Source organism: Chiloscyllium plagiosum, unplaced genomic scaffold, assembly GCF_037043375.1.
Source record: "Chiloscyllium plagiosum isolate Xiang-an unplaced genomic scaffold, Cpla_swu_hap1 HiC_scaffold_4, whole genome shotgun sequence".
Taxonomy (NCBI): domain Eukaryota; kingdom Metazoa; phylum Chordata; class Chondrichthyes; order Orectolobiformes; family Hemiscylliidae; genus Chiloscyllium; species Chiloscyllium plagiosum.
In genome coordinates, this window is record NW_028270142.1 from 147075021 (window position 1) to 147098717 (window position 23697).

Genomic DNA, 23697 nt, shown 5'->3' on the forward strand with positions numbered 1-23697 from the left:
TACACCTCCATACTGTCTCCGTGCTGTACACCTCTATCCTGTCCTCGTGCTGTACACCTCTATACTGTCTCCGTGCTGTACACCTCTATACTGTCTCTGTGCTGTACACCTCTATGCTGTCTCCATGCTGTACACCTCTATCCTGTCCTCGTGCTGTACACCTCTATACTGTCTCCGTGCTGTACACCTCAATGCTGTCTCTGTGTTGTACACCTCTATACTGTCTCCGTGCTGTACACCTCTATACTGTTTCCGTGCTGTACACCTCAATGCTGTCTCTGTGCTGTACACCTCTATACTGTCTCCGTGCTGTACACCTCTATACTGTCTCCGTGCTGTACACCTCTATACTGTCCCCGTGCTGTACACCTCTATACTGTCTCCGTGCTGTACACCTCTATACTGTCTCCGTGCTGTACACCTCTATACTGTCCTCGTGCTGTACACCTCCATACTGTCTCCGTGCTGTACACCTCTATGCTGTCTCTGTGCTGTACACCTCTATACTGTTTCCGTGCTGTACACCTCTATGCTGTCTCTGTGCTGTACACCTCTATACTGTCTCCGTGCTGTACACCTCAATACTGTCCCCGTGCTGTACACCTCTATACTGTTTCCGTGCTGTACACCTCTATACTGTCTCCGTGCTGTACACCTCTATACTGTCTCTGTGCTGTACACCTCTATACTGTCCTCGTGCTGTACACCTCCATACTGTCTCCGTGCTGTACACCTCTATGCTGTCTCTGTGCTGTACACCTCCATACTGTCTCCGTGCTGTACACCTCTATACTGTCTCTGTGCTGTACACCTCTATGCTGTCTCCATGCTGTACACCTCTATACTGTCCTCGTGCTGTACACCTCTATACTGTCTCCGTGCTGTACACCTCAATGCTGTCTCTGTGTTGTACACCTCTATACTGTCTCCGTGCTGTACACCTCTATACTGTTTCCGTGCTGTACACCTCTATACTGTCTCCGTGCTGTACATCTCTATACTGTCTCCGTGCTGTACATCTCTATACTGTCCCCGTGCTCTACACCTCTATACTGTCTCCGTGCTGTACACCTCTATACTGTCTCCGTGCTGTACATCTCTATACTGTCCCCGTGCTGTACACCTCTATACTGTCTCCATAACGTACAGCTCTATACTGTCTCCGTGCCGTACACCTCTATACTGTCTCGATACTGTACACCTCTATCCTGTCTCCGTGCTCTACACCTCTATACTGTCACCGTGCTGTACACTTCTATACTGTCTCCGTGCTCTACACCTCTATACTGTCTCCGTGCTGTACACCTCTATACTGTCTCCGTGCTGTACACCTCTATACTGTCTCCATACTGTACACCTCTATACTGTCCCCGTGCTGTACACCTCTATACAGTCTCCGTACTGTACACCTCTATACTGTCCCCGTGCTGTACACCTCTATGCTGTCCCCGTGCTGTACACCTCTATACTGTCCCCGTGCTGTACACCTCTATACTGTCTCCGTGCTGTACACCTCTATACTGTCCCCGTGCTGTACACCTCTATACTGTCTCCGTACTGCCCACCTCTATACTGTCCCCGTGCTGTACACCTCTGTACTGTCCCCGTGCTGTACACCTCTATACTGTCTCTGTACTGTCCACCTCTATTCTGTCCCCGTGCTGTACACCTCTATACTGTCTACGTGCTGTACACCTCTATACCGTCTCCGTTCTGTACACCTCTATACTGTCCCCGTGCTGTACACCTCTATACTGTCTCCATACTGTACACCTCCATACTGTCCCCGTGCTGTACACCTCTATACTGTCTCCGTGCTGTACACCTCTATAGTGTCCGCGTGCTGTACACCTCTATACTGTCTCCATACTGTACACCTCTATACTGTCTCCGTGCTGTACACCTCTATACTGTCTCCGTGCTGTACACCTCTATACTGTCTCCGTACTGCCCACCTCTATACTGTCTCCATACTGTACACCTCTATACTGTCTCCATACTGTACACCTCTATACTGTCTCCGTGCTGTACACCTCTATACTGTCTCCGTGCTGTACACCTCTATACTGTCTCCATGCTGTACACCTCTATACTGTCTCCGTGCTGTACACCTCTATACTGTCCCCGTGCTGTACACCTCTATACTGTCTCCGTACTGCCCACCTCTATACTGTCTCCGTACTGCCCACCTCTATACTGTCTCCGTACTGTACACCTCTATACTGTCCCCGTGCTGTACACCTCTATACTGTCTCCGTACTGCCCACCTCTATACTGTCCCCGTGCTGTACACCTCTATACTGTCTCCGTGCTGTACACCTCTATACTGTCTCCGTACTGCCCACCTCTATACTGTCCCCATGCTGTACACCTCTATACTGTCTCCGTACTGCCCACCTCTATACTGTCTCCGTACTGTACACCTCTATACTGTCCCCGTGCTGTACACCTCTATACTGTCTCCGTACTGCCCACCTCTATACTGTCCCCGTGCTGTACACCTCTATACTGTCTCCGTGCTGTACACCTCTATACTGTCTCCGTGCTGTACACCTCTATACTGTCTCCATACTGTACACCTCTATACTGTCTCCGTGCTGTACACCTCTATAGTGTCCCCGTGCTGTACACCTCTATACTGTCTCCATACTGTACACCTCTATACTGTCCCCGTGCTATACACCTCTATACTGTCTCCGTGCTGTACACCTCTATACTGTCTCCATACTGTACACCTCTATACTGTCCCCGTGCTGTACACCTCTATACTGTCTCCGTGCTGTACACCTCTATACTGTCTCCGTACTGTCCACCTCTATACTGTCCCCGTGCTATACACCTCTATACTGTCTCCGTGCTGTACACCTCTATACTGTCTCCATACTGTACACCTCTATACTGTCCCCGTGCTGTACACCTCTATACTGTCTCCGTGCTGTACACCTCTATACTGTCTCCGTACTGTCCACCTCTATACTGTCTCCGTGCTGTACACCTCTATGCTGTCTCCGTGCTGTACACCTCTATACTGTCTCCGTGCTGTACACCTCTATACTGTCTCCGTGCTGTACACCTCTATGCTGTCTCCGTGCTGTACACCTCTATGCTGTCTCCGTGCTGTACACCTCTATACTGTCTCCGTACTGTACACCTCGAAACTGTCTCCGTACTGTACACCTCTATACTGTCTCCGTGCTGTACACCTCTATACTGTTTCTGTGCTGTACACCTCTATACTGACTCCGTGCTGTACACCTCTATACTGTCTCCGTGCTGTACACCTCTATACTGTCCCCGTGCTGTACACCTCTAAACTGTCTCTGTACTGTCCACCTCTATACTGTCCCCGTGCTGTACACCTCTATACTGTTTCCGTGCTGTACACCTCTATACTGACTCCGTGCTGTACACCTCTATTCTGTCTCCGTGCTGTACTCCTCCATACTGTCTCCGTGCTGTACACCTCTATACTGTCTCCGTGCTGTACACCTCTATACTGTCTCTGTGCTGTACACCTCTCTGCTGTCTCCATGCTGTACACCTCTATACTTTCCTCGTGCTGTACACCTCTATACTGTCTCCGTACTGTACACCTCTATGCTGTCTCTGTGCTGTACACCTCTATACTGTCTCCGTGCTGTACACCTCTATACTGTTTCCGTGCTGTAAACCTCTATGCTGTCTCTGTGCTGTACACCTCTATACTGTCCCCGTGCTGTACACCTCTATACTGTCTCCGTGCTTTACACCTCTATCTTGTCCCCGTGCTGTACACCTCTATACTGTCTCCGTGCTGTCCACCTCTATACTGTCTCCGTGCTGTACACCTCTATGCTGTCTCCATGCTGTACACCTCTATACTGTCTCCGTGCTGTACACCTCTATACTGTCTCCGTGCTGTACACCTCAATGCTGTCTCTGTGTTGTACACCTCTATACTGTCTCCGTGCTGTACACCTCTATACTGTTTCCGTGCTGTACACCTCAATGCTGTCTCTGTGCTGTAAACCTCCATACTGTCTCCGTGCTGTACACCTCTATACTGTCTCCGTGCTGTACACCTCTATACTGTCTCCGTGCTCTACACCTCTATACTGTCCTCGTGCTGTACACCTCTATACTGTCTCCGTGCTGTACACCTCTATACTGTCTCCGTGCTGTACACCTCTATACTGTCTCCGTGCAGTACACCTCTATACTGTCTCCATACTGTACACCTCTATACTGTCTCCGTGCTGTACACCTCTATACTGTCTCCGTGCTGTACAACTCTCTACTGTCTCCATACTGTACACCTCTATACTGTCTCCGTGCTGTACACCTCTATACTGTCTCCGTACTGTACACCTCTATACTGTCTCCGTGCTGTACACCTCTATGCTGTCTCCTTGCTGTACACCTCTATACTGTCCCCGTGCTGTACACCTCTATACTGTCTCCGTGCTGTACACCTCTATGCTGTCTCCTTGCTGTACACCTCTATGCTGTCTCCGTGCTGTACACCTCTATACTGTCCCCGTGCTGTACACCTCTATACTGTCTCCTTGCTGTACACCTCTATCCTGTCTCCGTGCTGTACACCTCTATACTGTCCCCGTGCTGTACACCTCTATACTGTCTCCGTGCTGTACACCTCTATACTGTCTCCTTGCTGTACACCTCCATACTGTCTCCGTGCTGTACACCTCTATGCTGTCTCTGTGCTGTACACCTCTATACTGTCTCTGTGCTGTACACCTCTATACTGCCCTCGTGCTGTACACCTCTATACTGTCTCCGTGCTGTACACCTCAATGCTGTCTCTGTGCTGTACACCTCTATACTGTCTCCGTGCTGTACACCTCTATACTGTCTCCGTGCTGTACACCTCTATCTTGTCCCCGTGCTGTACACCTCTATGCTGTCCCCGTGCTGTACACCTCTATACTGTCTCCGTGCTGTACACCTCTATACTGTCTCCGTGCTGTACACCTCGATACTGTCTCCGTGCTCTACACCTCTATACTGTCTCTGTGCTGTACACCTCTATGCTGTCCCCGTGCTGTACACCTCTATCCTGTCTCCGTGCTGTACACCTCTATACTGTCTCCGTGCTGTACACCTCTATACTGTCCTCGTGCTGTACACCTCTATACTGTCTCCGTGCTGTACACCTCTATACTGTCTCCGTGCTGTACACCTCTATACTGTCTCCGTGCTGTACACCTCTATACTGTCTCCATACTGTACACCTCTATACTGTCTCCGTGCTGTACACCTCTATACTGTCCCCGTGCTGTACACCTCTATGCTGTCTCCGTGCTGTACACCTCTATACAGTCCCCGTGCTGTACACCTCTATACCGTCTCCGTGCTGTACACCTCTATACTGTCTCCGTGCAGTACACCTCCATACTGTCTCCGTACTGTCCACCTCTATACTGTCTCCGTGCTGTACACATCTATACTGTCTCGATACTGTACACCTCTATACTGTCTCCGTGCTGTACACCTCTATACTGTCTCCGTGCTGTACACCTCTATACTGTCTCCGTACTGCCCACCTCTATACTGTCTCCGTGCTGTACACCTCTATACTGTCTCCGTGCTGTACACCTCTATACTGTCCCCATGCTGTACACCTCTATACTGTCTCCGTACTGCCCACCTCTATACTGTCTCCGTGCTGTACACCTCTACACTGTCTCCGTGCTGTACACCTCTATACTGTCTCCGTGCTGTACACCTCTATGCTGTCTCCGTGCTGTACACCTCTATACTGTCTCCGTGCTGTACACCTCTATACTGTCCCCGTGCTGTACACCTCTATAATGTCCCCGTGCTGTACACATCTATACTGTCTCGATACTGTACATCTCTATACTGTCTCCGTGCTGTACACCTCTATACTGTCCCCGTGCTGTACACCTCTATACTGTCTCCGTGCTGTACACCTCTATACTGTCTCCGTGCTGTACACCTCTATGCTGTCTCCGTGCTGTACACCTCTCTACTGTCTCCGTGCTGTACACCTCTATACTGTCCCCGTGCTGTACACCTCTATACTGTCCCCGTGCTGTACACCTCTATACTGTCTCCGTGCTGTACACCTCTATACTGTCCCCGTGCTGTACACCTCTATACTGTCTCCGTGCTGTACACCTCTATACTGTCTCCGTGCTGTACACCTCTATACTGTCTCCGTGCTGTACACCTCTATACTGTCTCCGTGCTGTACATCTCTATGCTGTCTCCGTGCTGTACACATCTATACTGTCTCGATACTGTACACCTCTATACTGACTCCGTGCTGTACACCTCTATACTGTCCCCGTGCTGTACACCTCTATACTGTCTCCGTGCTGTACACCTCTATACTGTCTCCGTGCTGTACACATCTATACTGTCTCGATACTGTACACCTCTATACTGTCTCCGTACTGTACACCTCTATACTGTCTCCGTACTGTCCACCTCTATACTGTCTCCGTGCTGTACACCTCTATACTGTCTCCGTGCTGTACACCTCTATACTGTCTCCGTGCTGTACACCTCTATACTGTCCCCGTGCTGTACACCTCTATACTGTCTCCGTGCTGTACACCTCTATACTGTCTCCGTGCTGTACACCTCTATACTGTCTCCGTACTGTACACCTCTATACTGTCCCCGTGCTGTACACCTCTATACTGTCTCCGTGCTGTACACCTCTATACTGTCTCCGTACTGTACACCTCTATACTGTCCCCGTGCTGTACACCTCTATACTGTCTCCGTGCTGTACACCTCTATACTGTCTCCGTGCTGTACACCTCTATACTGTCTCCGTGCTGTACACCTCTATACTGTGTCCGTGCTGTACACCTCTATACTGTCTCCGTGCTGTACACCTCTATACTGTCTCCGTGCTGTACACCTCTATACTGTCCCCATACTGTACACCTCTATACTGTCCCCGTGCTGTACACCTCTATACTGTCCCCGTGCTGTACACCTCTATACTGTCCCCGTGCTGTACACCTCTATACTGTCTCCGTGCTGTACACCTCTATACTGTCTCTGTGCTGTACACCTCTATACTGTCCCCATACTGTACACCTCTATACTGTCTCCGTGCTGTACACCTCTATACTGTCCCCATACTGTACACCTCTATACTGTCCCCGTGCTGTACACCTCTATACTGTCTCCGTGCTGTACACCTCTATACTGTCTCTGTGCTGTACACCTCTATACTGTCTCTGTGCTCTACACCTCTATACTGTCCCCGTGCTGTACACCTCTATCCTGTCTCCGTGCTGTACACCTCTATACTGTCTCCGTGCTGTACACCTCTATGCTGTCTCCGTGCTGTACACCTCTATACTGTCTCTGTGCTGTACACCTCTATACTGTCTCCGTGCTGTACACCTCTATACTGTCTCTGTGCTGTACACCTCTATACTGTCTCCGTGCTGTACACCTCTATACTGTCTCCGTACTGTCCACCTCTATACTGTCTCCGTGCTGTACACCTCTATACTGTCTCCGTACTGTACACCTCTATACTGTCTCCGTACTGTACACCTCTATACTGTCTCCGTGCTGTACACCTCTATACTGTCCCCGTGCTGTACACCTCTATACTGTCTCCGTGCTGTACACCTCTATACTGTCTCCGTGCTGTACACCTCTATACTGTCTCCGTACTGTCCACCTCTATACTGTCTCCGTGCTGTACACCTCTATACTGTCTCCGTACTGTACACCTCTATACTGTCTCCGTGCTGTACACCTCTATACTGTCTCCGTGCTGTACACCTCTATACTGTCCTCGTGCTGTACACCTCTATACTGTCTCCGTACTGTACACCTCTATACTGTCTCCGTGCTGTACACCTCTATACTGTCTCCGTGCTGTACACCTCTATACTGTCTCTGTGCTGTACACCTCTATACTGTCCCCGTGCTGTACACCTCTATACTGTCTCCGTACTGTACACCTCTATACTGTCTCCGTGCTGTACATCTCTATACTGTCTCTGTGCTGTACACCTCTATACTGTCTCCGTGCTGTACACCTCTATACTGTCTCCGTGCTGTACACCTCTATACTGTCCCCGTGCTGTACACCTCTATACTGTCTCCGTACTGTCCACCTCTATACTGTCTCCGTGCTGTACACCTCTATACTGTCTCCGTACTGTACACCTCTATACTGTCTCCGTGCTGTACACCTCTATACTGTCTCCGTACTGTACACCTCTATACTGTCTCCGTACTGTACACCTCTATACTGTCTACGTGCTGTACACCTCTATACTGTCTCTGTGCTGTACACCTCTATACTGTCTCCGTGCTGTACACCTCTATACTGTCCCCGTGCTGTACACCTCTATACCGTCTCCGTGCTGTACACCTCTATACTGTCCCCGTGCTGTACACCTCTATACTGTCTCCGTACTGTCCACCTCTATACTGTCTCCGTGCTGTACACCTCTATACTGTCTCCGTGCTGTACACCTCTATACTGTCCCCGTGCTGTACACCTCTATACTGTCTCCGTGCTGTACACCTCTATACTGTCTCTGTGCTGTCCACCTCTATACTGTCTCCGTGCTGTACACCTCTATACTGTTTCCGTGCTGTACACCTCTATACTGTCCCCGTGCTGTACACCTCTATGCTGTCTCCGTGCTGTACACCTCTATACTGTCTCCGTGCTGTACACCTCTATACTGTCCCCGTGCTGTACACCTCTATACTGTCCCCGTGCTGTACACCTCTATACTGTCTCCATGCTGTACACCTCTATACTGTCTCCGTGCTGTACACCTCTATACTGTCTCTGTGCTGTACACCTCTATGCTGTCTCCGTGCTGTACACCTCTATACTGTTTCCGTGCTGTACACCTCTATACTGTCCCCGTGCTGTACACCTCTATACCGTCTCCGTGCTGTACACCTCTATACTGTATCCGTGCTGTACACCTCTATACTGTCTCCGTGCTGTACACCTCTATACTGTTTCCGTGCTGTACACCTCTATACTGTCCCCGTGCTGTACACCTCTATACTGTATCCGTGCTGTACACCTCTATACTGTCTCCGTGCTGTACACCTCTATACTGTATCCGTGCTGTACACCTCTATACTGTCTCCGTGCTGTACACCTCTATACTGTTTCCGTGCTGTACACCTCTATACTGTCCCCGTGCTGTACACCTCTATACTGTCTCCGTGCTGTACACCTCTATACTGTCCCCGTGCTGTACACCTCTATACTGTCTCCGTGCTGTACACCTCTATACTGTCCCCGTGCTGTACACCTCTATACTGTCTCCGTGCTCTACACCTCTGTACTGTCCCCGTGCTGTACACCTCTATACTGTCTCCGTGCTCTACACCTCTATACTGTCCCCGTGCTGTACACCTCCATACTGTCTCCGTGCTGTACACCTCTATACTGTCTCCGTGCTCTACACCTCTGTACTGTCCCCGTGCTGTACACCTCTATACTGTCTCCGTGCTGTACACCTCTATACTGTCCCCGTGCTGTACACCTCTATACTGTCTCCGTGCTGTACACCTCTATACTGTCCCCGTGCTGTACACCTCTATACTGTCTCCGTGCTCTACACCTCTGTACTGTCCCCGTGCTGTACACCTCTATACTGTCTCCGTGCTCTACACCTCTATACTGTCCCCGTGCTGTACACCTCTATACTGTCCCCGTGCTGTACACCTCTATACTGTCTCCGTGCTGTACACCTCTATACTGTCCCCGTGCTGTACACCTCTATACTGTCTCCGTGCTCTACACCTCTGTACTGTCCCCGTGCTGTACACCTCTATACTGTCTCCGTGCTCTACACCTCTGTACTGTCCCCGTGCTGTACACCTCTATACTGTCCCCGTGCTGTACACCTCTATACTGTCTCCGTGCTGTACACCTCTATACTGTCCCCGTGCTGTACACCTCTATACTGTCTCCGTACTGTACACCTCTATACCGTCTCCGTGCTGTACACCTCTATACTGTCTCCGTACTGTACACCTCTATACTGTCTCCGTGCTGTACACCTCTATACTGTCTCCGTGCTGTACACCTCTATACCGTCTCCGTGCTGTACACCTCTATACCGTCTCCTTGCTGTACACCTCTATACTGTCTCCGTACTGTACACCTCTATACTGTCTCCGTGCTGTACACCTCTATACTGTCTCCGTGCTGTACACCTCTATACTGTCTCCGTGCTGTACACCTCTATACTGTCCCCGTGCTGTACACCTCTATACTGTCTCCGTGCTGTACACCTCCATACTGTCTCCGTGCTGTACACCTCTATACTGTCCCCGTGCTGTACACCTCTATACTGTCTCCGTGCTGTACACCTCTATACTGTCTCCGTGCTGTACACCTCTATACTGTCTCCGTGCTGTACACCTCTATACTGTCCCCGTGCTGTACACCTCTATACTGTCCCCGTGCTGTACACCTCTATACTGTCCCCGTGCTGTACACCTCCATACTGTCTCCGTGCTGTACACCTCTATACTGTCCCCGTGCTGTACACCTCTATGCTGTCTCCGTGCTGTACACCTCTATACTGTCTCCGTGCTGTACACCTCTATACTGTCCCCGTGCTGTACACCTCTATACTGTCTCAGTGCTGTACACCTCCATACTGTCTCCGTGCTGTACACCTCTATACTGTCCCCGTGCTGTACACCTCTATACTGTCTCCATGCTGTACACCTCTATGCTGTCTCCGTGCTGTACACCTCTATGCTGTCTCCGTGCTGTACACCTCTATACTGTCCCCGTGCTGTACACCTCTATCCTGTCTCCGTGCTGTACACCTCTAAGCTGTCCCCGTGCTGTACACCTCTATACTGTCCCCGTGCTGTACACATCAACACTGTCTCCGTGCTGTACACCTCTATACTGTCTCCGTGCTGTACACCTCTATACTGTCTCCGTGCTGTACACCTCTATACTGTCCCCGTGCTGTACACCTCTATACTGTCTCCGTGCTGGACACCTCTAAGCTGTCCCCGTGCTGTACACCTCTATACTGTCCCCGTGCTGTACACCTCTATGCTGTCTCCGTGCTGTACACCTCTATACTGTCCCCGTGCTGTACACCTCTATACTGTCCCCGTGCTGTACACCTCTATACTGTCTCTGTGCTGTACACCTCTATACTGTCTCCGTACTGTACACCTCCATACTGTCTCCGTGCTGTACACCTCTATACTGTCCCCGTGCTGTACACCTCTATACTGTCTCCGTGCTGTACACCTCTATACTGTCTCCGTGCTGTACACCTCTATACTGTCCCCGTGCTGTACACATCAACACTGTCTCCGTGCTGTACACCTCTATACTGTCCCCGTGCTGTACACCTCTATACTGTCTCCGTGCTGTACACCTCTAAGCTGTCCCCGTGCTGTACACCTCTATACTGTCCCCGTGCTGTACACCTCTATGCTGTCTCCGTGCTGTACACCTCTATACTGTCTCCGTGCTGTACACCTCTATACTGTCCCCGTGCTGTACACCTCTATACTGTCTCTGTGCTGTACACCTCTATACTGTCTCCGTACTGTACACCTCCATACTGTCTCCGTGCTGTACACCTCTATACTGTCCCCGTGCTGTACACCTCTATACTGTCTCTGTGCTGTACACCTCTATACTGTCTCCGTGCTGTCCACCTCTATACCGTCTCCGTGCTGTACACCTCTATTCTGTCTCCGTGCTGTACACCTCTATACTGTCCCCGTGCTGTACACCTCTATACTGTCCCCGTGCTGTACACCTCTATACTGTCTCCGTGCTGTACACCTCTATACTGTCTCCGTACTGTACACCTCTATACTGTCCCCGTGCTGTACACCTCTATACTGTCTCCGTGCTGTACACCTCTATGCTGTCTCCGTGCTGTACACCTCTATACTGTCCCCGTGCTGTACACCTCTATACCGTCTCCGTGCTGTACACCTCTATACTGTCTCCGTGCTCTACACCTCTATACTGTCTCCCTGCTGTACACCTCTATACTGTCTCCGTACTGTACACCTCTATACTGTCTCCGTGCTGTACACCTCTATACTGTCTCCGTGCTGTACACCTCTATACTGTCCCCGTGCTGTACACCTCTATGCTGTCTCCGTGCTGTACACCTCTATACTGTCCCCGTGCTGTACACCTCTATACTGTCCCCGTGCTGTACACCTCTATACTGTCCCCGTGCTGTACACCTCTATGCTGTCTCCGTGCTGTACACCTCCATACTGTCTCCGTGCTGTACACCTCTATACTGTCTCCGTGCTGTACACCTCTATACTGTCCCCGTGCTGTACACCTCTATACTGTCCCCGTGCTGTACACCTCTATACTGTCTCCGTGCTGTACACCTCTATACTGTCTCCGTACTGTACACCTCTATACTGTCCCCGTGCTGTACACCTCTATACTGTCCCCGTGCTGTACACCTCTATACTGTCCCCGTGCTGTACACCTCTATACTGTCTCCGTACTGTACACCTCTATACTGTCTCCGTGCTGTACACCTCTATACTGTCTCCGTGCTGTACACCTCCATACTGTCTCCGTGCTGTACACCTCTATACTGTCTCCGTGCTGTACACCTCCATACTGTTTCCGTGCTGTACACCTCTATACTGACCCCGTGCTGTACACCTCTATACTGTCTCCGTGCTGTACACCTCCATACTGTCTCCGTGCTGTACACCTCTATACTGTCTCCGTGCTCTACACCTCTATACTGTCTCCGTGCTGTACACCTCTATACTGTCCCCGTGCTGTACACCTCTATACTGTCCCCGTGCTGTACACCTCTATACTGTCTCCGTGCTGTACACCTCTATACTGTCCCCGTGCTGTCCACCTCTATACTGTCTCCGTGCTGTACACCTCTATACTGTCCCCGTGCTCTACACCTCTATACTGTCCCCGTACTGTACACCTCTATACTGTCCCCGTGCTGTACACCTCTATACTGTCCCCGTGCTGTACACCTCTATACTGTCTCCGTGCTGTACACCTCTATGCTGTCTCCGTGCTGTACACCTCTATACTGTCTCCGTGCTGTACACCTCTATACTGTCTCCGTGCTGTACACCTCTATACTGTCTCCATACTGTACACCTCTATACTGTCTCCGTGCTGTACACCTCTATGCTGTCTCCGTGCTGTACACCTCTATACTGTCTCCGCGCTCTACACCTCTATACAGTCTCCGTGCTCTACACCTCTATGCTGTCTCTGTGCTGTACATCTCTATACTGTCTCTGTGCTGTACACCTCTATACTGTCTCCGTGCTGTACACCTCTATACTGTCCCCGTGCTGTACACCTCTATACCGTCTCCGTGCTGTACACCTCTATACTGTCTCCGTGCTGTACACCTCTATGCTGTCTCTGTGCTGTACACCTCTATTCTGTCTCCGTGCTGTACTCCTCTATACTGTCTCCGTGCTGTACACCTCTATGCTGTCTCCGTGCTGTACACCTCTATACTGTCTCCGTGCTGTACACCTCTATACTGTCCCCGTGCTGTACACCTCTATACTGTCTCCGTGCTGTACACCTCTATACTGTCTCTGTGCTGTACACCTCTATACTGTCTCTGTGCTGTACACCTCTATACTGTCTCCGTGCTGTACACCTATATACTGTCTCCGTGCTGTACACCTCTATACTGTCTCCGTGCTGTACACCTCTATACCGTCTCCGTGCTGTACACCTCCATACTGTCCCCGTGCTGTACACCTCTATACTGTCTCCGTGCTCTACACCTCTATACTGTCTCCGTGCTGTACACCTCTATACTGTCTCCGTGCTGTACACCTCTATACCGTCTCCGTGCTGTACACCTCTATACTGTCCCCGTGCTGTACACCTCTATACTGTCTCCGTGCTCTACACCTCTATACTGTCTTCGTGCTGTACACCTCTATACTGTCTCCGTGCTGTACACCTCTATGCTGTCTCCGTGCTGTACACCTCTATACTGTCTCCGTGCTGTACACCTCTATGCTGTCTCCGTGCTGTACACCTCTATACTGTCTCCGTGCTGTACACCTCTATGCTGTCTCTGTGCTGTACACCTCTATGCTGTCTCTGTGCTGTACACCTCTATACTGTCTCTGTGCTGTACACCTCTATACTGTCTCTGTGCTGTACACCTCTATACTGTCCCCGTGCTGTACACCTCTATACCGTCTCCGTGCTGTACACCTCTATACCGTCCCCGTGCTGTACACCTCTGTACTGTCTCCGTACTGTACACCTCTATACTGTCTCCGTGCTGTACACCTCTATACTGTCTCTGTGCTGTACACCTCTATACTGTCTCCGTGCTGTACACCTCTATACTGTCCCCGTGCTGTACACCTCTATACTGTCTCCGTGCTGTACACCTCTATACTGTCTCCGTGCTGTACACCTCCATACTGTCTCCATACTGTACACCTCTATACAGTCTCCGTGCTGTACACCTCTATGCTGTCTCCGTGCTGTACACCTCTATACTGTCTCCGTGCTGTACACCTCTATACTGTCTCCGTGCTGTACACCTCTATACTGTCCCCGTGCTGTACACCTCCATACTGTCTCCATACTGTACACCTCTATACTGTCTCCGTGCTGTACACCTCTATGCTGTCTCTGTGCTGTACACCTCTATACTGTCTCCGTGCTGTACACCTCTATACTGTCTCCGTGCTGTACACCTCTATACTGTCTCCGTGCTGTACACCTCTATACTGTCCCCGTGCTGTACACCTCCATACTGTCTCCATACTGTACACCTCTATACTGTCTCCGTGCTGTACACCTCTATACTGTCTCCGTGCTGTACACCTCTATATTGTCTCCGTGCTGTACACCTCTATACTGTCTCCGTGCTGTACACCTCTATACTGTCCCCGTGCTGTACACCTCTATACTGTCTCCGTACTGTACACCTCTATACTGTCTCCGTGCTGTACACCTCTATACTGTCTCCGTGCTGTACACCTCTATGCTGTCTCTGTGCTGTACACCTCTATACTGTCTCCGTGCTGTACACCTCTATGCTGTCTCTGTGCTGTACACCTCTATGCTGTCTCCGTGCTGTACACCTCTATACTGTCTCCGTGCTGTACACCTCTATGCTGTCTCTGTGCTGTACACCTCTATACTGTCTCCGTGCTGTACACCTCTATACTGTCTCCGTACTGTCCACCTCTATACTGTCTCCGTGCTGTACACCTCTATACTGTCCCCGTGCTGTACACCTCTATACTGTCTCCGTGCTGTACACCTCTATACTGTCTCCGTGCTGTACACCTCTATACTGTCTCCGTACTGTCCACCTCTATACTGTCCCCGTGCTGTACACCTCTATACTGTCTCCGTGCTGTACACCTCTATACTGTCTCCGTGCTGTACACCTCTATACTGTCCCCGTGCTGTACACCTCCATACTGTCTCCGTGCTGTACACCTCTATACTGTCTCCGTACTGTCCACCTCTATACTGTCCCCGTGCTGTACACCTCTATACTGTCTCCGTACTGTCCACCTCTATACTGTCCCCGTGCTGTACACCTCTATACTGTCTCCGTGCTGTACACCTCTATACTGTCCCCGTGCTGTACACCTCCATACTGTCTCCGTGCTGTACACCTCTATACTGTCCCCGTGCTGTACACCTCTATACTGTCTCCGTGCTGTACACCTCTATACTGTCTCCGTGCTGTACACCTCTATACCGTCTCCGTACTGTCCACCTCTATACTGTCTCCGTGCTGTACACCTCTATACTGTCTCCGTGCTGTACACCTCTATACTGTCTCCGTGCTGTACACCTCCATACTGTCTCCGTGCTGTACACCTCTATACTGTCTCCGTGCTGTACACCTCTATACTGTCCCCGTGCTGTACACCTCTATACTGTCCCCGTGCTGTACACCTCTATACTGTCTCCGTGCTGTACACCTCTATGCTGTCCCCGTGCTGTACACCTCTATACTGTCTCCGTGCTGTACACCTCTATACTGTCTCCGTGCTGTACACCTCTATGCTGTCCCCGTGCTGTACACCTCTATACTGTCTCCGTGCTGTACACCTCTATGCTGTCCCCGTGCTGTACACCTCTATACTGTCTCCGTGCTGTACACCTCTATACTGTCTCCGTGCTGTACACCTCTATGCTGTCCCCGTGCTGTACACCTCTATACTGTCTCCGTGCTGTACACCTCTATCCTGTCCCCGTGCTGTACACCTCTATACTGTCTCCGTACTGTACACCTCTATACTGTCCCCGTGCCGTACACCTCTATGCTGTCTCCGTGCTGTACACCTCTATACTGTCTCCGTGCTGTACACCTCTATACTGTCTCCGTGCTGTACACCTCTATGCTGTCTCCGTGCTGTACACCTCTATACTGTCTCCATACTGTACACCTCCATACTGTCTCCGTGCTGTACACCTCTATACTGTCTCAGTGCTGTACACCTCTATACTGTCTCTGTGCTGTACACCTCTATACTGTCTCCATGCTGTACACCTCTATGCTGTCTCCATACTGTACACCTCCATACTGTCTCCGTGCTGTACACCTCTATACTGTCTCCGTGCTGTACACCTCTATACTGTCTCTGTGCTGTACACCTCTATGCTGTCTCCGTGCTGTACACCTCTATACTGTCTCTGTGCTGTATACCTCTATACTGTCTCCGTGCTGTACACCTCTATACTGTCCCCGTGCTGTACACCTCTATACTGTCCCCGTGCTGTACACCTCTATACTGTCTCCGTGCTGTACACCTCTATACTGTCTCCATGCTGTACACCTCTATACTGTCCTCGTGCTGTACACCTCCATACTGTCTCCGTGCTGTACACCTCTATGCTGTCTCTGTGCTGTACACCTCTATACTGTCTCTGTGCTGTACACCTCTATGCTGTCTCCATGCTGTACACCTCTATACTGTCTCCGTGCTCTACACCTCTATACTGTCTCCGTGCTGTACACCTCTATACTGTCTCCGTACGGTCCACCTCTATACTGTTTCCGTGCTGTACACCTCAATGCTGTCTCTGTGCTGTAAACCTCTATACTGTCTCCGTGCTGTACACCTCTATACTGTCTCCTTGCTGTACACCTCTATGCTGTCTCCGTGCTGTACACCTCCATACTGTCTCCGTGCTGTACACCTCTATACTGTCTCCATGCTGTACACCTCTATACTGTCCTCGTGCTGTACACCTCCATACTGTCTCCGTGCTGTACACCTCTATGCTGTCTCTGTGCTGTACACCTCTATACTGTCTCTGTGCTGTACACCTCTATGCTGTCTCCATGCTGTACACCTCTATACTGTCCTCATGCTGTACACCTCTATACTGTCTCCATGCTGTACACCTCTATACTGTCTCCGTACGGTCCACCTCTATACTGTTTCCGTGCTGTACACCTCAATGCTGTCTCTGTGCTGTAAACCTCTATACTGTCTCCGTGCTGTACACCTCTATACTGTCCCCGTGCTGTACACCTCTATACTGTCTCCGTGCTGTACACCTCAATGCTGTCTCTGTGCTGTAAACCTCTATACTGTCTCCGTGCTGTACACCTCCATACTGACTCCGTGCTGTACACCTCTATACTGTCTCTGTGCTGTACACCTCTCTGCTGTCTCCATGCTGTACACCTCTATACTGTCCTCGTGCTGTACACCTCCATACTGTCTCCGTGCTGTACACCTCAATGCTGTCTCCATGCTGTACACCTCTATACCGTCTCCGTGCTGTACACCTCTATACCGTCTCCGTGCTGTACACCTCTATGCTGTCTCCATGCTGTACACCTCTATACCGTCTCCGTGCTGTACACCTCTATACCGTCTCCGTGCTGTACACCTCTATACCGTCTCCGTGCTGTACACCTCTATACTGTCCCCGTGCTGTACACCTCTATACTGTCCCCGTGCTGTACACCTGTATACAGTCTCCGTGCTGTACACCTCTATACTGTCTCCGTGCTGTACACCTCTATACTGTCCCCGTGCTGTACACCTCTATACTGTCTCCGTGCTTGACACCTCTATACTGTCTCCGTGCTGTACACCTCTATGCTGTCTCCGTGCTGTACACCTCTATGCTGTCTCTGTGCTGTACACCTCTATGCTGTCTCCGTGCTGTACACCTGTCTGCTGTCTCCATGCTGTACACCTCTATACTGTCCTCGTGCTGTACACCTCTATGCTGTCTCCGTGCTGTACACCTCTCTGCTGTCTCCATGCTGTACACCTCTATACTGTCTCCGTGCTGTACACCTCTATACTGTCTCCGTGCTGTACACCTCGATGCTGTCTCCGTGCTGTACACCTCTATACTGTCTCCGTGCTCTACACCTCTATGCTGTCTCCATGCTGTACACCTCTATACTGTCCTCGTGCTGTACACCTCTATACTGTCTCCGTGCTGTACACCTCTATGCTGCCTCTGTGCTGTACACCTCTCTGCTGTCTCCATGCTGTACACCTCTATACTGTCCTCGTGCTGTACACCTCTATACTGTCTCCGTGCTGTACACCTCTATACTGTCCCCGTGCTGTACACCTCTCTGCTGTCTCCATGCTGTACACCTCTATACTGTCCTCGTGCTGTACACCTCTATACTGTCTCCGTGCTGTACACCTCTATGCTGTCTCTGTGCTGTACACCTCTATACTGTTTCCGTGCTGTACACCTCTCTGCTGTCTCCGTGCTGTACACCTCTATACTGTCCCCGTGCTGTACACCTCAATGCTGTCTCCGTGCTGTACACCTCTATACTGTCTCCGTGCTCTACACCTCTATTCTGTCTCCGTGCTGTACTCCTCCATACTGTCTCCGTGCTGTACACCTCTATAATGTCCCCGTGCTGTACACCTCTATACTGTCCTCGTGCTGTACACCTCTATACTGTCTCCGTGCTGTACACCTCTATGCTGTCTCTGTGCTGTACACCTCTATACTGTCTCCGTGCTGTACACCTCAATGCTGTCTCCGTGCTGTACACCTCTATACTGTCTCCGTGCTGTACACCTCTATACTGTCTCCGTGCTGTACACCTCTATACTGTCTCCGTGCTGTACACCTCTATAATGTCCCCGTGCTGTACACCTCTATACTGTCTCCGTGCTGTACACCTCTATGCTGTCTCTGTGCTGTACACCTCTATACTGTCTCCGTGCTGTACACCTCAATGCTGTCTCCGTGCTGTACACCTCTATACTGTCTCCGTGCTGTACACCTCTATACTGTCTCCGTGCTGTACACCTCTATACTGTCTCCGTGCTGTACACCTCAATGCTGTCTCCGTGCTGTACACCTCTATAATGTCCCCGTGCTGTACACCTCTATGCTGTCTACGTGCTGTACACCTCTATAATGTCCCCGTGCTGTACACCTCTATACTGTCCTCGTGCTGTACACCTCTATACTGTCTCCGTGCTGTACACCTCTATGCTGTCTCTGTGCTGTACACCTCTATACTGTCTCCGTGCTGTACACCTCAATGCTGTCTCTGTGCTGTACACCTCTATACTGTCTCCGTGCTGTACACCTCAATGCTGTCTCCGTGCTGTACACCTCTATACTGTCTCCGTGCTCTACACCTCTATTCTGTCTCCGTGCTGTACTCCTCCATACTGTCTCCGTGCTGTACACCTCTATAATGTCCCCGTGCTGTACACCTCTATAATGTCCCCGTGCTGTACACCTCTATACTGTCTCCGTGCTGTACACCTCTATGCTGTCTCCGTGCTGTACACCTCTATAATGTCCCCGTGCTGTACACCTCTATGCTGTCTCCGTGCTGTACACCTCTATACTGTCTCCGTGCTGTACACCTCTATGCTGTCTCCGTGCTGTACACCTCTATAATGTCCCCGTGCTGTACACCTCTATGCTGTCTCCGTGCTGTACACCTCTATACTGTCTCCGTGCTGTACACCTCTATACTGTCTCCGTGCTGTACACCTCTATACTGTCTCCGTGCTGTACACCTCAATGCTGTCTCCGTGCTGTACACCTCTATACTGTCCCCGTGCTGTACACCTCTATAATGTCCCCGTGCTGTACACCTCTATACTGTCTCCGTGCTGTACACCTCTATAATGTCCCCGTGCTGTACACCTCTATACTGTCTCCGTGCTGTACACCTCTATAATGTCCCCGTGCTGTACACCTCTATACTGTCTCCGTGCTGTACACCTCTATACTGTCTCCGTGCTGTACACCTCTATACTGTCTCCGTGCTGTACACCTCTATACTGTCTCCGTGCTCTACACCTCTATTCTGTCTCCGTGCTGTACACCTCTATACTGTCTCCGTGCTCTACACCTCTATTCTGTCTCCGTGCTGTACTCCTCTATACTGTCTCCGTGCTGTACACCTCTATAATGTCCCCGTGCTGTACACCTCTATACTGTCTCTGTGCTGTACACCTCTATTCTGTCTCCGTGCTGTACACCTCTATACTGTCCCCGTGCTGTACACCTCTATACTGTCTCCGTGCTGTACACCTCTATACTGTCTCCGTGCTGTACACCTCTATACTGTCTCCGTGCTGTACACCTCTATGCTGTCTCTGTGCTGTACACCTCCATACTGTCTCCGTGCTGTACACCTCTATACTGTCTCTGTGCTGTACACCTATATACTGTATCCGTGCTGTACACCTCTATACTGTCTCCGTGCTTTACACCTCTATCTTGTCCCCGTGCTGTACACCTCTATACTGTTTCCGTGCTGTACATCTCTATACTGTCTCCGTGCTGTACACCTCTCTGCTGTCTCCATGCTGTACACCTCCATACTGTCTCCGTGCTGTACACCTCTATACTGTCTCCGTGCTGTACACCTCTATACTGTCTCCGTGCTGTACACCTCTATACTGTTTCCGTGCTGTACACCTCTATGCTGTCTCTGTGCTGTACACCTATATACTGTATCCGTGCTGTACACCTCTATACTGTCTCCGTGCTTTACACCTCTATCTTGTCCCCGTGCTGTACACCTCTATACTGTTTCCGTGCTGTACACCTCTATACTGTCTCCGTGCTGTACACCTCTATACTGTCTCCGTGCTGTACACCTCTATACTGTCCCCGTGCTGTACACCTCCATACTGTCTCCGTGCTGTACACCTCTATGCTGTCTCTGTGCTGTACACCTCTATGCTGTCTCCGTGCTGTACACCTCTATACTGTCTCCGTGCTGTACACCTCTATACTGTCTCTGTGCTGTACACCTCTATACTGTCTCTGTGCTGTACACCTCTATACTGTCTCCGTGCTGTACACCTCTATACTGTCTCTGTGCTGTACACCTCTATGCTGTCTCCGTGCTGTACACCTCTATACTGTCCCCGTGCTGTACACCTCCATACTGTCTCCGTGCTGTACACCTCTATACTGTCTCCGTGCTGTACACCTCTATGCTGTCTCCATGCTGTCCACCTCTATACTGTCTCCGTACTGTACACCTCTATACTGTCTCCGTGCTGTACACCTCTATACTGTCTCCGTGCTGTACACCTATATACTGTATCCGTGCTGTACACCTCTATACTGTCTCCGTGTTTTACACCTCTATCTTGTCCCCGTGCTGTACACCTCTATACTGTTTCCGTGCTGTACACCTCTATACTGTCTCCGTGCTGTACACCTCTATACTGTCCTCGTGCTGTACACCTCCATACTGTTTCCGTGCTGTACACCTCTATGCTGTCTCTGTGCTGTACACCTCTATGCTGTCTCCATGCTGTACACCTCTATACTGTCCTCGTGCTGTACACCTCTATACTATCTCCGTGCTGTACACCTCAATGCTGTCTCTGTGCTGTAAACCTCTATACTGTCTCCGTGCTGTACACCTCTATACTGTCTCCGTGCTGTACATCTCTATACTGTCCCCGTGCTGTACACCTCTATACTGTCTCCGTAACGTACAGCTCTATACTGTCTCCGTGCTGTACACCTCTATACTGTCTCGATACTGTACACCTCTATACTGTCTCCGTGCTGTACACCTCTATACTGTCTCCGTGCTCTACACCTCTATACTGTCTCCGTGCTCTACACCTCTATACTGTCTCCGTGCAGTACACCTCTATACTGTCTCCATACTGTACACCTCTATACTGTCTCCGTGCTGTACACCTCTATACTGTCTCCATACTGTACACCTCTATACTGTCCCCGTGCTGTACACCTCTATACAGTCTCCGTACTGTACACCTCTATACTGTCTCCGTGCTGTACACCTCTATACTGTCTCAGTGCTGTACACCTCTATACTGTCTCCATACTGTACACCTCTATACTGTCCCCGTGCTGTACACCTCTATACAGTCTCCGTACTGTACACCTCTATACAGTCTCCGTACTGTACACCTCTATACTGTCTCCGTGCTGTACACCTCTATACTGTCTCAGTGCTGTACACCTCTATACTGTCTCCGTGCTGTACACCTCTATACTGTCTCCGTGCTGTACACCTCTATACTGTTTCCGTGCTGTACACCTCTATGCTGTCTCTGTGTTGTACACCTATATACTGTATCCGTGCTGTACACCTCTATACTGTCTCCGTGCTTTACACCTCTATCTTGTACCCGTGCTGTACACCTCTATACTGTTTCCATGCTGTACACCTCTATACTGTCTCCGTGCGGTACACCTCTATACTGTCTCCGTGCTGTACACCTCTATACTGTCTCCGTGCTGTACACCTCTATACTGTCCTCGTGCTGTACACCTCCATACTGTCTCCGTGCTGTACACCTCTATGCTGTCTCTGTGCTGTACACCTCTATACTGTCTCCGTGCCGTACACCTCTATACTGTCTCCGTGCTGTACACCTCTATACTGTTTCCGTGCTGTACACCTCTATGCTGTCTCTGTGCTGTACACCTATATACTGTATCCGTGCTGTACACCTCTATACTGTCTCCGTGCTGTACACCTCTATACTGTTTCCGTGCTGTACAGCTCTATATTGTCTCTGTGCTGTACACCTCTATACTGTCTCCATGCTGTACACCTCTATACTGTCCTCGTGCTGTACACCTCTATACTGTCTCCGTGCTGTACACCTGAATGCTGTCTCTGTGTTGTACACCTCTATACTGTCTCCGTGCTGTACACCTCTATACTGTTTCCGTGCTGTACAACTCAATGCTGTCTCTGTGCTGTACATCTCTATACTGTCCCCGTGCTGTACACCTCTATACTGTCTCCGTAACGTACAGCTCTATACTGTCTCCGTGCCGTACACCTCTGTACTGTCTCGATACTGTGCACCTCTATACTGTCTCCGTGCTGTACACCTCTATACTGTCTCCGTGCTGTACACCTCTATACTGTCTCCGTGCTTTACACCTCTATACTGTCTCCGTGCTGTACACCTCTATGCTGTCTCCGTGCTGTACACCTCTCTGCTGTCTCCATGCTGTACACCTCTATACTGTCCTCGTGCTGTACACCTCTATACTGTCTCCGTGCTGTACACCTCTATGCTGTCTCTGTGCTGTACACCTCTCTGCTGTCTCCATGCTGTACACCTCTATACTGTCCTCGTGCTGTACACCTCTATACTGTCTCCGTGCTGTACACCTCTATACTGTCTCCGTGCTGTACACCTCTATGCTGTCTCTGTGCTGTACACCTCTAT